At 45.1% G+C, this 19,755-nt stretch overlaps 1 protein-coding gene across 1 annotated transcript in view; it reads left to right on the top strand.

Moving 5' to 3' along the window:
- The first annotated feature begins 299 nt into the window (after window positions 1-299).
- LOC126199058 (UDP-glycosyltransferase UGT5-like) overlaps window positions 300-19,755 on the top strand; it is a 168,286-nt gene continuing 148,830 nt past the window's right edge. Inside the window, exon 1 of the mRNA XM_049935769.1 lies at window positions 300-429. The gene's annotated coding sequence lies outside the window, so the exon portion shown is untranslated. The remainder of the gene's footprint in view (window positions 430-19,755) is intronic.

Consider the following 19,755-nt stretch of genomic DNA (forward strand, 5'->3'; position numbering starts at 1 on the left):
GATATCAGAACCCTTCAGAAATCCAAACTTTCTTGATAATATTTTATTTGTGGTCAGAGGGTTGAGAAGCTGCCTGTACATTACGTAGTGGCGTACTGATTTGAAACGATGTACCATCTTCGGCCGATGTCGGTCGTCGGCGGAATTCACGCATATCGGTGCCACAGCGCCCGTAGCCCGACAGGGAGGGACGGCGGCCGTGAAACACTGTGCGACCCTTCCGCTACAAACTGGCGGCCGGCGCTGCTGCGTCACGGCTGCTTACGTAAGAGGGGAGCCTGCAGCCGGGAGGCGGTGCGCCGTGGGCCGGCTGGAAGGGGAGCAGACGAGGCGGCGAAAGCGGCCAGTCGCGACGGCCGTGTCGGGGCGTTGACAAGCAGAGGACGGCCGCGCTGCAGTCGGGCGCCGGTGTCTAGCGACGATTTAGAGGTAGGTTCCGCGAACTTTTCAGCATGTCGTAACGTCTCGGGTCTTATTCACTAAGGAACCTAAAGCTGTGCGTGAGTAGCAGCACACGTGTGAGCAGTTTTTCTTATTGTTATTACTGCGGGATGGTTTGTTTACACGTTACCTTCCGTGCACTAGTGGCGGCTTTTGAACGCCTTGTCTTTGGTAACATTTATTTACATTGTTTCTGGATAGTATTGTATGGTGAAAAACACTAGCGTCAGTTAGAAACTCACATGCATTTTGTTGTAGAAGAATCGTCAGTCCTCTACCAGTAACAACGTGACATTACACTTCTCCTTTTCCGGCATTCGTGGTTGTGTGTAGTGTTATTATTTTTCGACTCTCTCTTTCTCTCTCTCTCTCTCTCTCTTATCGATTAGGCACTCGCCGGCCGAAGTGGCCGTGCGGTTAAAGGCGCTGCAGTCTGGAACCGCAAGACCGCTACGGTCGCTGGTTCGAATCCTGCCTCGGGCATGGATGTTTGTGATGTCCTTAGGTTAGTTAGGTTTAACTAGTTCTAAGTTCTAGGGGACTAATGACCTCAGCAGTTGAGTCCCATAGTGCTCAGAGCCATTTGATTAGGCACTCACTTTAACTGAAACATATCTCTACTGACTCGTCATTTCTCACTTTTTTTTTTTTTTTTTAAATCTTTATTGACATATCAATAATACAATAGTAATTATACATATGTGACCCACTTCCTTACATGATTAGTGGGCCTTTTATTGTTACATAGATTGAAAAATTTTTGCAGCTTAGATTACAATTTTTTGTTAGTGAGCTACTATTTAATTCCTAAGGTGTGTTAGTCTCCTACAACAACAATGGGCAGTTTGATTATTACCTACTTCTAACCTAGAATTAACTACTAACTGCAGCGTCACAGGTGTGCCAGCAATTATATAAACCTACTTGGAGTGGCCAGGCTCCTCGAGCTAACCCCGGGGAGCATGCCCCTGGCACCGGGCCGGCCAAGGTTAGTAATCGCTGCAGCTTCCTATGTTAGTATTCTAATTACGTCCTACTACAACTAGCTTACCCTACGTCATAATCGGTGCTTTGTCGTGATCGGTGCAAAAGATCCCATCCCCCTGATCCTATGCATGGCGGTTTCCAACTGAAGGGAGTCGGCCATTCCACGCACAGGCGGTATGGGACTGGGACCAGGTCATAATCGGTTGGTTGAGAGTTCTATATCTATTCTTCTTGATCCCTCAAATATTCTATTAAGACCTTTCGCGATACCTCTTCCGCCAGAGCATTCAAGATACGGAAAGTGTCTTCCTGTCTTAGTAGATTGTATGTCTCATTGTGCGGTAGTCTGTCTCTGAGTGCAGTCGCCACGTCGTTGAAGAGAGGGCACTCGAAAATCACATGATCAGGAGTTCCCTCCGCCGCGCCACAGTCACACTCGGGGGTTGCCCTTTTTCCGAACCGACATAGATATGTCGGATAGGGTCCATGACCAGTGAGAAAGTGAATGAGTCCACGTGAGGGTTCAAAATATTGCATAGTCCCGCGTTCTTTAACATCAGGTAGAAATCGGAATGTTCTTCTCCCCGTTTCGTCTTCCTCCCAGTTCTTCTGCCACAATTCCTCCCCTCGGTTTCTTATTTCCCTCTTGTCCTCTACCCTCACACCCATAATATCTATTATTTTTTCTCCATTCCCTTTCTTTGCCCAGTACCATGCCGCTTGCTCACGTATTTTAATGTCCAACGGGCAGAGCCCCATTATGACTAACAGAGCTCCCCCCGGTGATGTCCTGTAGGCCCCCACTGATCTTAGAATCATATTTCTTTGGACTCTTCTCACTATCATGGCGGGCACGACCCGCGTGAGCCTGTGCGCCCAGACTCCCGAGCCGTAACCCACTACTGAGGTCAAGATGCTGTTGTGATAGAGTTTGATGAGATGAGGGGGAAGATGAAATCGTTTGTGTCCAATGGAAATGAGATTATTTAGTAACTGGAGGGCTCTCTGAGTTACGGCTTCTATGTGTTTTCCGAAGTTCCATCTCTCGTCAATTACAACTCCCAGATATCGCGCCTCTCGTCGCCGAAGAACTGGCGAGCCATCAATTCTAACCGTGGGATTCCTAATAAGCTGACCTTTTAGCAGTAGATATGTGGATTTGGTAGGAGATATTTTCATTTTTGTGTTAAGGCACCATTGGTGCAGTTTTTCAATGGCCCTTGCAATCTTTGGTTCGATGTCTTCTCGGCTTCGGCCGCCGACCAGCAGAAGGAGGTCGTCTGCGTAGGCTATCACCTCTAGCACCTCCTCACTTTGTTGTAGTTCATCTAATAGTGGTTCCATTTGGATATCCCAGAACAGGGGACCCAAAACAGAGCCCTGGGGACACCCCTTTGTGATTACTTTTCCAATTCTCCCGCTAGGGGATGATAGCCAGACCTTCCTGTCTTTACAATAGCTCCTCAGACACCCATAAAGCGGCCCTGGACACTCTTTCTCCCGCAAGCAGGAGAAGAGCGAAGGCCACCACAGGTTGTCAAAGGCGCCACTGATATCCACCATGATGCCGACGACGTACTTTTGCGGGGTCGAGCCACAGACCTCGGCCGCCAGAGCGATGGCATCAGATGCCGACCGCCCCGGCCTGAAGCCGAACTGCCTGCTGCTCATCCCCCACAGTACCCGATGAGCCGTCAATCTGTCAGCCAACAGTTTCTCTAGGAGCTTCCCGAACAGGTCCAATAGGCAGATTGGCCTGTAGGATTTAACCTCGGTTGGATCTTTATCCTGTCCTTTTTTAATTATTATCACATTCGCGGTTTTCCACCTCGTGGGAAACCTTCCTTGTCTGAGACATTCATTGAATAGGTGGGTTAACGGCGCGACTAACTGGGGTGCCAAAAATTGCATCACCTCAGCCACAATGCCGTCTGGTCCTGGAGCTTTCCCTCTTTTTAGGGATCTTATTTGTGCAGCCACCTCCTCTTCCGAGAATGGGTAGACTGCCGTGTTGTTGTTATAGTCCACAAGATATGCGTCACGCAGTTGCTTCTGAATTTCATTTTCTTCATCCGCATTGTCGTCAGGCAGCAGGGACTGGAGAAGGACCTCAGCAGTTTCCTGCCAAGACTCCGTCATCCCGTCCCCTCGCCTGACCGTTGTTAACTCCAGGGGAGAGCGGATTTTTTCCCTTACTAATTTATAAGGGAGACCCCACGGATCTAAGGCCAACTGGTTTAATACGTAGGTTTCCCAGCTACGCATTCTTACTTCACGCAACTCCTTTTGGAATCTTTGCTTGGCCTCCCTGTATTGCAACTGCCATCTTTGTCTTTCCAGCCAGACGACACTGCGCTGGTAGTTTCTCCTTAGCCTTCTGACAGATTGCCGTAACTCCTCTAATTCGGGCGACCATGGTGTTGGCGAGGCCGCTACGGCCTTCCTCCTGGTTGGTACAGCGGCCCGCACCGCTCTATGTACTGCACTCACCAGTTCCTCGGCTCTTTCGTCTACGTCTATGTCTTGATGTACGTCACCTTCTGGTAAGGGGGGAATGTCGCACTCCCTTGCTAAAAGTTCCCAATTTGCCTTGTTATAGTTAAATTGCACCTCCCACCCCATGTTCCAGCGGCATTCTCTATCACTTAGAGTAAAGGTTATCAGGTTGTGGTCGCTCGTGGTGGCATTACTTACAACTATCCAGTTCTTAATTAAATTAGCTGCATTGTGTGACGTGAGGGTCACATCTATATTCGTACCTATTCCTCCTCCTGCTGTGTAGGTAGGAGGATTGCCCGGTCTATTGGCCACCACGAGCTGGGAGGCCATAATGAAGTCTTCTACTTTTTCGCCGTTTGCGTCTCTGGTGCCGCTGTACCACAGGGGGGATTTTGCATTTATGTCAGCTGTTATGATTATCCTCCGTCCCCGCAACGCCGTGGTAACTCTTACTAGATGTTCTAGATGTAGCTCAATGTCGTCTCCGTATTGAAAATACGTATTTATAAGAATAATTACTCCCATTGGGGACTGAAGCTCCACGACGTTGCAGTGACGAGTTGTAAATTGAGAGAGCGTAGTAACCCTTAAGAGTTTGTTTGTTACTAGTATTGCTGCTCTAGGGTCCTCCTCTCTGCTGACAATTTGCCAAGTTGTGGCCGCAAAAGCTATTTTCCCTGCTTGGGAGTACGGCTCCTGTAGGCAGAGCACGTCCAGTCTCCTCTCCTCCACCTCTTTTCGGAGCTCCTGCATCACAAGTCGACTGTTATGCGTATTTAATTGTCCAATTTTTATCTCAGTCGTCATGGAGAATATGTGTGTATGTGGTCGTCCGGCCAGGTCTTGCTCCAGTCAAAAGCAATTCGTCCATTTGCCAGTACGGCCTGTTCGTAGATGTTCTGAAGGTTAAATGTTTCACCACGTCTCTCAAATACTTTTTTCAGCAGGTCCCGCAGGGCTCCGAAATCCGTGGGGAGATTCACTGACTTGAGCTGAATTCTGTCTACAGCCTCCATTACCGAGAAGGTTACCTTTTTACCCTCTGCGTGTCCTACTCGAACCACATGCCGTAAGGCTGCGGTCAGGGTAATCGGCTCTTCCAGCCTGGCCAGTTGCATCGTGAACTCGATGTTAGGGTACACCCTTACCGGGTCCACGGGTGGCAACCTGACCACCTGAGTATTCTGCGCAGTGGACTTCACAATTGTACTTGTAATAGCACCATCTTGGAGGGGTCGGTTTTCCTTGAGTTCTGTCTGGGATATTATAGTTATGGGATGCCCTTGCCGCTTTTGATGAATTGTCGGCTTCGTTTCCCGGCGTTGAGGGGCGGGATCTGTGTTCAGTACAGGGACATCTGTTTGTATGCTTATATTTATCATGTAAGGCTCTGTTTGTATGGCCTTATCTATTGTCTGTATCTTTGTGGCACTCGAAAGCGCCGCCAGGTAGTTCTTAAACTTGGTTGCCCTCATAGCATCCCGCCTCCTCTTACTAGGGGACTTTCGTTTTGGCATCCTGTTTGGTGGGCTGTGATCAGCCATAGTCAATTTTGGAAATTAAACGTTGTTCCAACATTCTGTATGTTGGGCAATTGCGTCCCGAGGCTCCACATGACTTTTTCCCTCGGGTTTTGCATGGAATACAGACCGTTGCTGCTTTGCAGTCCTTGCGGTTGTGTCCACTTGTACCACACTTCGTGCAGGCCGACTCCCTGGTACACAGCCTTAGGATGTGGTCCAGGTCACCACAATTATGGCAGCGAGGTACCACGATGTAGTCTCTGACACTGACGGAGTGAAAACCCACATATAGTCTGCCCATTGCTGTAATTTTCCTCCACATTGGTGCCGTGACCTCAGCAACGTGATGAACCACATCACGCCCCCGAGGCCCCGTCTTAAATCTCAGTTTGAAACTCTTTTGAAATTCCTCCTCATTTACATCATCAAAATTTTGTTCTTTAATTGTGTTCATTAGTTCTTCGTCAGTCATTACTGTTGGTACGTCATAGAGTATTACTAATGGATTTCTTTTCTTAGGTGGTTCGCATTTTACCAGTGAGTTTAGCTTCTGATGATTTAATAATTTATCTTTGTCTTCCTCTGAAGCTACTTCTACAATTACCGAATTTTTGCTGGGTTTAATTCTCTTTATTTTAATTTTGTCTTTAGCTGGGTTCACAGTTTTTGTAAGCAGCTCCTGAATTTTCTTTACACTGGTGTCTTGCCCAGGCAATGTCCTGAGAAAGACCGCAGTGTCTGTTCTTTTAACTGCTTGATCAATGGTGTCTTTTGTAGTGTGCGGTTTAGATGGCGCTTGCGCAGCCACCGCCGCCCAGGTCTTAGTCGGTTGGTTCCTCAGTCTGCTATTTTCTTTTTCTAATTCCTCTAATCGGCCTTCCAGTTTTGCGTGGGCAATGGCCCATGCAGTGAGTTCATTTTTTATAATTGTTAAGGCCGCCTGGCTTATTTTGCCATTTTTGACGTTCTGCTCCAAGAGCAGTGAAATTCTGCCATGTCTCTGCGTTACAGTTTCAAATTCACCTTCTGCCTGTCCCAGCTCGTCCTGGGGAGAGGGATCAGGCGCAGTAGAAGCGCGTTTGGTCGCACAAGAATCACTCGTTTCAGATGCCGCCATGATGAGTAACGAGTGATAAGAAGTGGGAGCCCGTCTCTTACCCCGGACCGGCTCCTCTGGCATGGGGGGGGGGGGGGGGGACATGAGGCAGCTCGCCCACCGGCCTCGCCCCAAGGCCAAGGGCACTCTTCGAACTGCAGGGTTCAGCGCGCCGTCGCCAGCGCACTGGTCCCCATCGGTGGCTCCGTCATCGTCGATTTCACTCGACGCTCCTCGGCAAGTGCACCCCGCACTCCGGAGAGGCGGATGCACCTCTCGCCCTTCGCCGCTTACTAGCCCGAGCTTCCACCTGTCGGCCAAGGACCCACTCCTACTCAGGTGGTGGGTCGGTCACCCAGTCGTTCAGCGGTCTGGACCCATCTAACCTCTTTCTCACTTGCCATGAAACAAATGAATAATTTCAGAACTTGCTCCTGCTCTGGTAGCGCTCTGGTCGAGCAGTCGAAAGCGAGAACGGCGCTCGCGGCTCTCATTTCGATCAATATAGAGGACCATTAAAAAAAAGTTTTCAGGTCTTTATTACAAGCTGAAACGTCCCCTTAGAAAAATTATTGAATGACTGTGCTGATAAACCTCTTACGTTATTTGATTTTCAAACAGCTGAGCAAAACTGAACGTACTCATACATTACTCTCTTTACTTATTCTGATCAACACTAAACTGACACACAATATTTTTAGCGCAACGCAATCTGACTTTCAATAATCCCTACAAAAGAATGGCCCTGACTAACAATAACCTATACCTTTCATGAATCATTTATCTCACAAAAATCTTCGTTACTCGAACTAATGCAATACAGCGAGCGCCAATACTGTCAGCTAAATAAACGATTCTAACTACTGAAGGCACTAACTATTGATCGGCATAGTTAGCAAATGAAAGACTTTGATAAAGAACAATGTATTTACCTTAATAGTGTTCAAAAGTCAATATATATATATATATATATATATATATATATATATATATATCAGTTCATGAAATCCAGTCTTACAAATTTCCTCTCTCTGACGGACACACGTCCAGATCATTCGCTCTCAAAACTCCGCCAACTCTCTCCCCACATCCACCACTGCTGGCGGCTCACCTCCAACTGCGCAACGCTACGCGCTGTTAACAGCCAACTGCCCAACACTACTAGAGCAATTTCTAACAATGAATACCAGCCACAGACTGCACACAGCACAGTCAGTGATTTTCATATGGAACGCTACGTGGCGTTACCAACATAAAAACCTAAACAGCCTACTTACAAAGCTATGAAAGACAGAAACATGTTGAGTATGCTGGTCGATACAGGAAGGTTGAGTTTTACGTTCGCACTAACAGTACATCGTACACTCTACATGAGCACCACGCGTTGTTCGAGAAACATCGAAATGCTAGTCCATTTCATTCCACACGCGAATCAAATCAACAGATCGCTGTTTACTGAATCGACGTCTTCAAGAATTCGATTTCTCAGCTCTTGAAGAGTAGCTGCCATAAGTGGGACAAAGACTCTATTTATCCAAAGAAGAACTGCCAAGGTGTGACGTCTGATGAACTGGAAAGCCAAAAGCAAGGAACAATGGATTGATTGCGCACAAATTCTAACAGACAAAATGATTTCTCCTTTGGTGTAGTGGTCATGTTACTACAAACAAACAACAACACAAATGTGTGAAAACCTTCCTCTATCTAGTGACCTACGCAATTTGTTTCTATATTTTGTAGTTTGTCTATAATAAACAACTGAAATCCGTTCTTTCTTTTTTGAATCAGCCGGTACTTAGTCTACACGGGTCAAATCCCGAACAGGTGGTGCACTTCTAGGAGTGCAAAAATAAAGAGTGGCGTGTTAGCTACACCATTTTGAGATTACTATGTAACGCTATGTCTGTTTAAAGACAACTGCACTTCAGATCAGACACGCAGAGAGCAAAACAAGAAGAGATTTTTTTTCATGCTGTAACTGTAAACTGGTTACCTAAGCGAAAGTAACATGAATGTTGACATTTACATCTACATGTACATGGATACTCTGCAAATCATATTTAAGTGCCTGGCAGATGGTTCATCAAACCACCTTCACAATTCTCTATTATTCCAATCTCGTATAGTGCGCGGAAAGAATGAACACCTATATCTTTCCGTAGGAGCTCTGATTTTCCTTATTTTATCGTGGTGATCGTTCCTCCCTATGTAGGTTGGTGGCAACAAAATATTTTCGCATTTGGACGAGAAAGTTGGTGATTGAAATTTCGTGAGAAGATTCCGTCGCAACGAGAAACGCCTTTCTTTTAATGATTTCCAGCCCAAATCCTGTATCATTTCTGTGACACTCATTCCCATATTTCGCGATAATACAAACCGTGCTGTCTTTCTTTGAACTTTTTCAATGTACTCCGTCAGTCCTATCTGGTAAGGATCCCACACCGCGCAGCAGTATTCTAAATGAGGATGGACAAGCGTAGTGTGGGCACTCTCCGTAGTAGGTCTGGTACATTTTCTAAGTGTCCTGTCAATAAAACGCAGCCTTTGGTTAGCCTTCCCCACAACATTTTCTATGTGTTCTTTCGAATTTACGTTGTTCGTAATTGTAATAACTAAGTATTTAGTTGAATTTACGGCTTTTAGATTATACTGATTTATCGTGTAACCGAATTTTAACGAATTCCTTTTAGCACTCATGTGGATGACCTCACACTTTTAGGGTCAACTGCCACTTTTCGCACCATTTAGATTTTTTTTCTAAATCGTTTTGCAGTTTGTTTTGATCTTCTGATGATTTTATTAGTCGATAAACGACAGCGTCATCTGCAAACAACCGAAGGCGGCTGCTCAGATTGCCTCCATAATCGTTTATACCGATAAGGAACAGCAAAGGGCGTACAACACTACCTTGGGGAACGCTTGATATCACTTCTGTTTTACTCGATGGCTTTACGTCGGCCGGAGCGGCCGTGCGGTTCTGGGCGCTACAGTCTGGAACCGAGCGACCGCTACGGTCGCAGGTTCGAATCCTGCCTCGGGCATGGATGTGTGTGATGTCCTTAGGTTAGTTAGGTTTAATTAGTTCTAAGTTCTAGGCGACTAATGACCTCAGAAGTTGAGTCGCATAGTGCTCAGAGCCATTTTTACGTCAGTTACCACGAACTGTGACCTCTCTGACAGGAAATCGCAAATCCAGTCACATAACTGAGACGAGATTCCATAAGGACGCAATTTCACTTCATTAACAAGATGACCGACAAAAAAAGGCACATATTGTTGTTCACCTTAAAAGGACAAACAATTATTTCCATCTGAGATTATCTTTTAGAAATAAGTCGTGCGACATAGTCGTGAGCGTAGCAAGTAAGACACACAGATGAAATTAATTCCAACTGCATGACTAAATTTAGGTTTTGCGTGAGAATAAAAATAACCAATTTTGAAATGCTGCTGATTTATTAGTAATAAACCGCTGAGACGGCACGACACAATGCACACGGTACCTCACTGGCATTAAAGGGAACAGGAGAAACTCATTATTTCGCTTTTTTTTAAAAAAAATAGTTGTAATAAAAGAGGATATCAATTTTACTTAGACCTATTATTTTGTAGACAATCTCGTAAGCGTCACGTAGTGCAAAATGCTTGGTCTGTTTGTTACTGTAAACGACTTTTAATACGGAATACCCGCTACCGTATTTACATTTATTTCGAACTACGTCCGCGTTTCAATAAGATTATTGCAAATAGTTCATGGGACTGTTGGAGATTTGACGACTGAGTTGAGTGTCGGTGTGAGGCTTGTGCAGCAGTGAAATCACCACCAGACCGTGATACCTGTAACAGTTAACAGATGAAAAACTGCACATCACATCCAACTAGAAAATTGTTATTGCTGCTCATCTTTTTCCATCTTTATAGGCCTTCGGTGATTTTCCTGCTGCCGTGCAGAAAGTGCGTTTACCGTGGCTCTCTGGCAGCAGCGTTCGGCCTTACAAGCGCCAGAGCAGCGCTAAAGCTGTACCGCGTGGTCACGCCCGCTGTTCCCACAATAGCTGCACGCTGGCCCTGCAGCAGCCTTGGCGAGCGTCTGAGGCCTTTGCCCTCTGGTAGAAGACCTCGCAAAGACGGTGTGTGTTCCGCTACCGTTAGGCTCTGCTCGCCCGTTTACTACGTTGGCCGCGCGCCTTAAATGTGTCACACAATAAGCTGCTTCCACCGAACGAGGGTAAGTTCGCAGCAGGTTAACGTATCACGCGTATTAAAACACTCCGGAGTCTTGCGCCGTGAGCTAGTGAATTTCTTGCAGAAAACCCACGGCTTACGGCCATCCGCGAAGGAACAAGGGGTGTTGTAGCCTCTGCGACAGTCCGTTTCACCCCTTGGCTCGTTACTGATAGAGGCGTGACGTCACATGTTTCTAACAAGGGAACCTCCCCATCGCGCCCTCCTCAGATTTAGTTATAAGTTGGCACAGTGGATAGGCCTTGAAAAACTGAACACACATCAATCGAGAAAACAGGAAGAAGTTGTATGGAACTATGGAAAAAATAAGCAAAATATACAAACATAGTAGCCCATGCGCAAGATAAGCAACATCAAGGATGATGTGAACTGAGGAGCGCCGTGGTCCCGTGGTTAGCGTGTGCAACTGTGGGACGAGAGGTCCTTGGTTCAAGTCTTCCCTCGAGTGAAAAGTTTAATTTTTTATTTTCGCCAAGTTATGATCTGTCCGTTCGTTCAATGACGTCTGTGTTCACTGTAATAAGCTTAGTGTCTGTGTTTTGCGACCGCACCGTAAAACCGTGCGATTAGTAGACGAAAGGACGTTCCTCTCCAATGGGGAACCGAAAACATTTGATCGCAAGGTCATAGGTCAACCTGTTCCTCCACAGAAAAACACGTCTGATATATTCTATACGACACTGGTGACGGCATGTGCGTCACATGACAGGAATATGTTGTCGACCCACCTAACTTGTACACTTGCCGAATGGGTAAAAATATTCTTCTACCTTGCCCGATTTAGGTTTTCTTGTGGATGTGATAATCACTCCCAAAAAAGTGATGAAAACATAAGAGTTTGTCACGTAAACTGCAACAAATGAATGCAACAGTTCCACAGTCGCACAGTTTTCCCTGTGCTCGGTCAAAACATATGTTTTTAACGTTTTCAAATTTTTCGGTTTAGGTGTAGCGTCCCCATACTAGGGCGCAGTTACCTCACATCGGACGGACGGACGGACGGACAGATAATACTTGTCTGAAAATAAAAAAAATTAAACTTTTCACTCGAAGGTAGTCTTGAACCAAGGACCTCTCGCTCCGCACCTGCTCACGCTAACCACGGGACCACGGCGCGCCTGAGCTCACATGTCCTTGATATTGCCTATCATGCACGTGGACTAAGTGGCTCTGAGCACTATGGGACTTAACATCTGAGGTCATTAGTCCCCTAGAACTTAGAACTACTTAAACCTAACTAACCTAACGACATCACACACATCCATGCCCGAGGCAGGATTCGAACCTGCGACCGTAGCGGTCACGCGGTTCCAGACTGTAGCGCCTAGAACCGCATGGTGCCCGGTGCACATGGACTACTCAGTTTGTATATTTAGCTTTTTTTTTTTTCATAGTTCCACACAACTTCTTCCTGTTTTCTCGATTGATCTGTGTTCAGTTTTTCAAGGCCTATCCACTGTGCCAACTTATAACTAAATCTGAGGGGGGGGGGGGGGTGCGATGGGGAGGTTCCCTTGTAAGCGAGGCCCACGAGAAAGACAGGCCGCAGCGCGTACGTCACATAGGCCTGAACTGTCTCGCTCGTTCAGCTCAGCAGACAAAACGCGTTTCTAAACCTGTTAACTCGCAGCTGGGCGTCTACGCACTAACTAGAGTTGCATCTTCTACTGGAATATGCTATTATAAAGTCTTCCTGGTTAACAGTACTACAAAAAAAAATTTAATTTAAGATCAATACTCGATATAAATGGTACAATAGCGTGTTTATGGCATTTAGTGGTGGTGGTGGTTTGTGTTTAACGTCCCGTCGACAACGAGGTCATTAGAGACGGAGCGCAAGCTCGGGTTAGGGAGGGATTGGGAAGGAAAAAGGCCGTGCCCTTTCAAAGGAACCATCCCGGCATTTGCCTGAAACGATTTAGGGAAATCACGGAAAACCTAAATCAGGATGGCTGGAGACGGGATTGAACCGTCGTCCTCCCGAATGCGAGTCCAGTGTGCTAACCACTGCGCCACCTCGCTCGCTATATGGCATTTAGTCTCTTCTGCGTACCAGTCCTCATTTCATACAAGAAGTGGTGCCTTATGCAACTGATAATCATTTTGGCATGATTTTAATTCTGTGCCACCCCAGTACAACCGTAACAAATTATAAGTAGGCCTATTGACTTCCGATGTCTCAGAACATGTCCTACCAACCGATCCCTTCTTCTAGTCAAGTTGTGCCACAAGCTCCTCTTCTCCCCAATTCTATTAAATACCTCCTTATTAGTTATGTGATCTACATATCTAATCTTCAGCATTCTTCTGTAGCAGCACATTTCGAAAGCTTCTATTCTCTTCTTGTCTAAGCTATTTATCGTCCACGTTTCACTTCCATACATGGCTACACTCCGTACAAATACTTTCAGAAACGACTTCCTGACATTTAAATCTATACTCCATGTTAACAAATTTTTCTTCTTCAGAAACGCTTTCCTTGTCATTGCCAGTCTACATTGTATATCCTCTCTACTTCGACCATCATCAGTTATTAGTCTCCCCAAATAGCAAAACTCCTTTACTACTTTAAGTCTCATTTCCTAATCTAATTCCCTCAGCATCACCCGACTTAATTCGACTACATTCCATTATCCTCGTTTTGCTTTTGTTGATGTTCATCTTATATCCTCGTTTCAAGACACTGTCCATTCCGTTCAACTGCTCTTCCAAGTCCTTTGCTGTGTCTGACAGAATTACAATGTCATCGGTGAACCTCAAAGCTTTTATTTCTTCTGCATGGGTTTTAATACCTACTCCGAACTTTTCTTTTGTTTCCTTTATTGCTTGCTCAATATACAGATTGAATAACACCGGGGATAGGCTACAACCCTGTCTCACTACCTTCCCAACCACTGCTTCCCTTCCATACCTCTCGAAACTTATAACTGCCATCTGCTGTCTGTACAAATTGTAAATAGCCTTTCGCTCTCTGTATTTTACCCCCGCCACCTTCAGAATTTGAAAGAGAGTATTCCAATAAACATTGTCAAAAGCTTTCTCTAAGTCTACAAATGCTAGAAACGTAGGTTTGCCTTTCCTTAATCTTTCTTCTAAGGTCAGTCGTAGGGTCAGTATTGCCTCACGTGTTCCAACATTTCTACGGAATCCAAACTGATTTTCCCCGAGGTCGGCTTCTACCAGTTTTTCCTATTCGTCTGTAAAGAATTCGTGTTAGTATTTTACACCCGTGACTTATTAAACTGATAGTTCGGTAATTTTCACATCTGTCAACACCTGTTTTCTTTGGGATTGGAATTATTATATTCTTCTTGAAGTCTGAGGGTATTTCGCCTGTCTCATACATCTTGCTCACCAGATGGTAAGAGTTTTGTCAGGACTGGCTGTGGACTTCCGATCATTGTCGAACTAATAAAAATAAAACTCCATAGTAGCGGATTCCCGTAGAAGACGTAATTCCCGTTTGTACGTACACACCTTGTTACGAGTTAACAGGTGCAGAAACGTAGTTTGTCTGCTGAGTTAAGCGAGCGAGCGCAGGCCTACCTTCGTGACTTACGCGCCGCGGCCTGTCTTTCTCGTAGGCCTCGTTTTTAAGCGCAGTCCCCCGGTCTCGGCTGGTGTCATTCGCTGATCCAAGACCAGTACACATCTTTCGCTGCACCGGAAATCAGAATCGATACAGTTTCACACCCTTCTCATTTCTACAGAAATTAGCGGCGCGTGTAGTAAGCTTTATTGCCCTTTCTACAGCCTATTGTAGTATCCGCTCATGGCTGCAAAGAAAATCGTTTTACTTCAGTCAGTAGCGAGCCAGGATGTGAATTGGACCTCCACAGTAGCTAGACCCCTTTCTCTCTCCTAATGTCGTTTCGAGAGAAAACGTTGGATTCCTCCAAGAAATGTTTTCTACCAAGGCACAATATTCATCATCATCATCTCCTACTCCTTCTTCTCCACCACCACCACCAGCACCCGTTTCATTAGGTGCGTTATGTAGGTTTTGACAGTGTTAGTGACAGTTGCTGACTGAATGTCCTTCCTGACATCACAACGCTCCCTTCCACCCCTCCCCCTTCCTGACATCATAACCCTCCCTCCCCCCTTCCTGACATCACAATCTTGTCCCCCCCCCCCGCCCCCCCCCCCCCCCCCCCCACACACACACACACAACCACACCGTGTTGGAATTCGTGAGACCCCACTGTCTGTGTTAAAGTTTCCTAATGTATCTGAGGCGAGACGTCGGTAACAGACCGACATTTGCCGGGTTGAATGTGGGGGAAAAGCGCCTAAAACCGCATCGAGGCTGCCGACACACCACCTTTCGTCTTCAGTACGCGAGACGAATTCCAGGCGAAGTCTCCCCGTATTCCGGAAGCGGCGCGTTGACACTCGCGACTGTCCGGGCGGGTCTCTGCCAAGGCACGAGAATCCAGAGTATTTCGGTGTGGCATCTGCGATCGTGAAAGTTTGCAATTTACAAACCCCCCTTTATCAGCATTTCCGAGCTTATTTATTGTCTCGTATACTTTCTAAAATATTCTTCAAGCGGTTTTTGCAAATCTCACGCATCCAGACTCTCGTCATTCTCTCCTCAGGCCGGGATCATGCCTCCAGGGAGGCTGTACGAGGCACTGGAAAACTATTTCAGATAAACAGGGGACAAATATTTTCCCGATGCACTGGAACTTCATCGTCGGAAAGAAACGGCTGTCGGGTCTCGATTTTGGACGGCTGATTTTCAATGTAATCGAAACTTGAGAGAAGTGTAGACTTTTTCTTTGAGTGTAGAGTGTCATTAACGCAAACACGTAGCTAAAATGTTATGGTCTCCTATCTTACATATCAAGGCTTAAGGATTGTGTCGAAATTTTCCAACACTCTAAAAGGCCTTTTGCAGAGTAGGTTGGAACAATACAGTAACAGCTGTCGTTGCCGAAAAAAGATGTTTGAGGTATTTGTTACTTTCATTTTATGAGCGTTTTTTTACACCATAAGGGACACTGTAGCAGTACTCCTCTGCCAAAGAGAGTAGTACACGTCATGAAGACCTCCTGTATCTATACTGCATTGCAAAAGAACGTGAGTTGGATGGTGTGGACAGGCAATCTGTGAAAATGCTCTACCTGAGGCGAATCGGCGGCGCAACTAATGTTCGTCTGTCGGTAATAGAGGGAACAGCAAACTAGACAGCATTTACCCACTCTCAGCCTTGTGGGAAGTAAAACTGCGAAGGATATTCGTCAGATATTTTTATTGTACAGTGACGCCTCTTGACGATAATTTATTCACCTTCACGATAAATACGATATGAGCAGCTGGAGTTTTACGGTACAATCTGCGTATCAACTCTTAACGCACACAGAATTAATCGCATTAAAGTCGTTTTGAGTGCCCTGCCGGAAGTGGTTATAAAATACTTAAAATGCTAAAATAGTGCGTCATGCGAAGAACCGCTGCAACATGGACGAAACGTCGGTCAATTTAGTATTTTTTCGTTTTAAGTGTATTACAAGATGTATACCCGAAACGATTTTAATAAAATTCACACGAGTTCCTACATATTAACACAGAATTAAGTTGTGATTAGCCCACACGGAAATTCTGCAAGAGTTTGCTAGTATCCTTTGTGCAGTATGGGTTTCGAATTGTTATTGAAACTCAAATAATATGTTATTTCTGTTATCATTGAGATACGTGCTCTTAATTTAGATTTCACACGAATAACATTATTTTAAATCACGCGCAGTGGCATTTATTACCCTGTGAATAAATCTTCAGTGCTCTGATTTATCCAGCACCCACGCGAGACGTTTGGTACAGTTTCTTGCGTGTGACAACGAAACCGTGTCCTACACAATATGCATCAAAATTAAACAGACGTGGCAAATCGTGTAATACGACCTACGGAGACGCTGCAGAAAACAAAGGGTCTGAACTGTCGTAGCCTATGATAAAATATAGGGAGCGAAAAACTAGTTACAATTTGTACCGAAATCAGATGGCAGTTATAAAGAGTCGAGGTGCATGAAAGGGAAGCAGTGGTTGAGAAGGGAGTGAGACAGGGATGTAGCCTATCACCGATGTTATTCAACCCGTACATTCATCAAGCACTAAAGGAAACAAAACAAAAATTTGGAGTACGAATTAAAGTCCAGGGAGAAGAAATAAAAACTTTGAGGTTTACCGATGACATTGTAATTCTGTCAGAGACAGCAAAGGACTTGGAAGAGCAGCTCAACGGAATGGACAGTATCTTGAAAGGAGGATATAAGATGAATATCAGCAAAAGCAAAACGAGGATAATGGAATGTAGTTGATGATGAGATGCTGAGGGAATTAGATTACGAAATTAGACAGTTAAAGTAGTAAATGAGTTTTGTTACTTGGGATGCAGAATAGCTCATGATGGTCGAAGTACGGAGGATATAAAATGTAGACTGAGAATGGCAAGAAAAGCGTTTCTGAAGAAGAGAAATTTATCATCGAGTATAAATTTAAGTGTCAGGAAGTCGTTTCTGAAAGTATTTGTATGGAGTATAGCCATGTATGGAAGTGAAAAAGGACGGTGAACAGTTTAGACAAGAAGAGAATTGAAGCTTTTGAAATGTGGTGCTACAAAATAGTGCTGAAGATAAGATGGGAATATCACGTAACTAATGAGGAGGTGCTGAATAGAATTGCTGAGAAGACAAGTTTGTGGTACAGCCTCACCAAAAAAGGGGTCTGTTGGTGGAACACATTCTAATGCATCAAGGAATCACCAAATTAGTATTGGAGGGAAGCACGTGGAGTAAAAATCGTAGAGGGGGACCAAGAGATGAATAAGCAGATTCGGAGGGATGTAGGTTGCAGTAGTTAGTCGGAGATGAAGAGGCTTTCACAGGAGAGAGTAACATGGGGAGCTGCATCAAACCAGTCTTTGGACTGAAGACCATAACAACAACAACGACAATCATGAAAAATATAGGAACGCTGCCAATTTGATATTTACATTCACCTGAATTACGATATCACACTACTGTTTCAAACATATGGGATGCAATTATGAGTTGTCTGGCATGATAAATAAACTCTTTAAAAGCGGAGAGCAACATATTACAAACAGATCGTTTACTTGCGCAGTATTATGACTGTTACGTGTTTTGCATTTTACATTAACGGTTTTGTCAGATTTTTCTCGTGTGGCTCAAGTAGCACGTTAAAATCGTAAACTTCTCTGTCGTGTACCATGCCGTACGAGAAGCGTGTACGATGTCATAGATTGTAACGGTTCGACCAACACACTGTACCAAGTATGCTACATGAAGGATAACAAGTGTATGAATTTTTCTAAGACGTTTCCGGCATGAATGTTGATTGCATGCAGAGACATACTTATTTTCCTTCTTCTTTCCCTTTTGCTTGTAAGTGATCTTAGTGACTACAATCCATTTGAGCAAATAATGAAGGGTTGTTCATAATATAATGTTGTCGTGCTGTTCTGGCTTCTGAAACCTCAATTAACCGGTAACGCTTTCCCATGCTACTGTCTCCCGATAGCGGATACGGACGCAGTGGCGTTTGGGGGAAGAGTGGGGCAAGAGTGGAGGAGGGCTACTTCTCGTTCCCTCATTCTTCTTGAGAAAGCGTCAGATGCTCTGACATAGTTTGCAGTAGAGAAACGAATTTCAACAAGGAGGCGTTCACCTGCCGTTAGGTATTTAAAATTAACCCCAAAGAATTAGAGCAAGAATGGTCAAATGTTGGCGTCACAGAAGTGAGGACAAACGTGAGGTATGGAAACGGGTCACCACAAAATACTGTCGGATTTAGCATTTCAATACTTCAATAGTTTGGTCTACTTGCTCCAAATTTAGGCTCTATTTACCAAATCCTGTGATGTCTTAAATGCCAAGAATTAGTACGTACAACTTTTGGTTGCAATTGTAAAGCTATGTGTTGTAGATGTGGGTGAAAGACACTCGAAATCGTTAGTTGATCATCCCGTGTGCAGCAGGGATTTACGTGTTCATGCCGAAGAAATGAAGATTAGGGAAGTGAAGCGAAAGACGAGGATCCCCTACGATGAAGCCAAGAAAGATTTCAGGACAACGTAACCTTCCGGTATCGCCGCATCTTATGCGACAGCTGTTAAAAACTCTCAGGAAGAGGAACGTCTCAACACAAACTGACCTATCGGTCGAGCACTAATACGCCTACTTATTGCGACAAGTGCAAAGGGAAAATGCTAAACCCTCTTTAATGCCACGAAGTCAATGCGTATTCCAAAATAAAAACATTCAGCCTTAACAAATAAAAAAGTCGGCATCCATCCGCATACACACACCGCCGCCTCACATTAAAGAGAAATGTTCAGCCAAGCTGGCAAAAGCTAAAGAACATTGGATTATTCTATCAGACCATTGACCATTGTTTCCTTGTTGTGGACACCGACGATCCAATGGAGGAACCAAAATACGACTGTTTATCTCCCCCCCCCCCCCCTCCCCTTCCGTTATGTGCTGGACATTACCACGACAGAAGAGAAATGGAAAAGAAATTCGCCACTGATCGATGGTTTCCATAGCGGAACGTGATTGGCTGCAGAACATATATGGAAGGGCTCAGTTTGCTAGCACAGAAAGTCACTGTGCCTGCGAGTGCAAGACACACACTTGGAAACTACTGATGATCCTGTGCTGTAGATGAACCTTATCCACAGGAGTGATGTTTATCGCGGAATGGCCAAGTGTTGCGTGTCATATTTTATTAGTAACACATGGCTTGCCTAGCCTGTTCCACCCATCCCCAGGCGTTGTCAGCAATGCGTCGTTGAAAATCACCATGTGCTGCAGGCCATCCTTCACACTCTATGACTAATTTGGTACAGGGCTCCTATGGATTTAATTCTGCAGCACCCCAGCCTATTCTGCTTTTTGCGGATTTAAGCAGAAATCTTGTACTTCATGGTCTTAACAG

This window comes from Schistocerca nitens, chromosome 8 (genome assembly GCF_023898315.1).
Source record: "Schistocerca nitens isolate TAMUIC-IGC-003100 chromosome 8, iqSchNite1.1, whole genome shotgun sequence".
NCBI classification, from domain to species: domain Eukaryota; kingdom Metazoa; phylum Arthropoda; class Insecta; order Orthoptera; family Acrididae; genus Schistocerca; species Schistocerca nitens.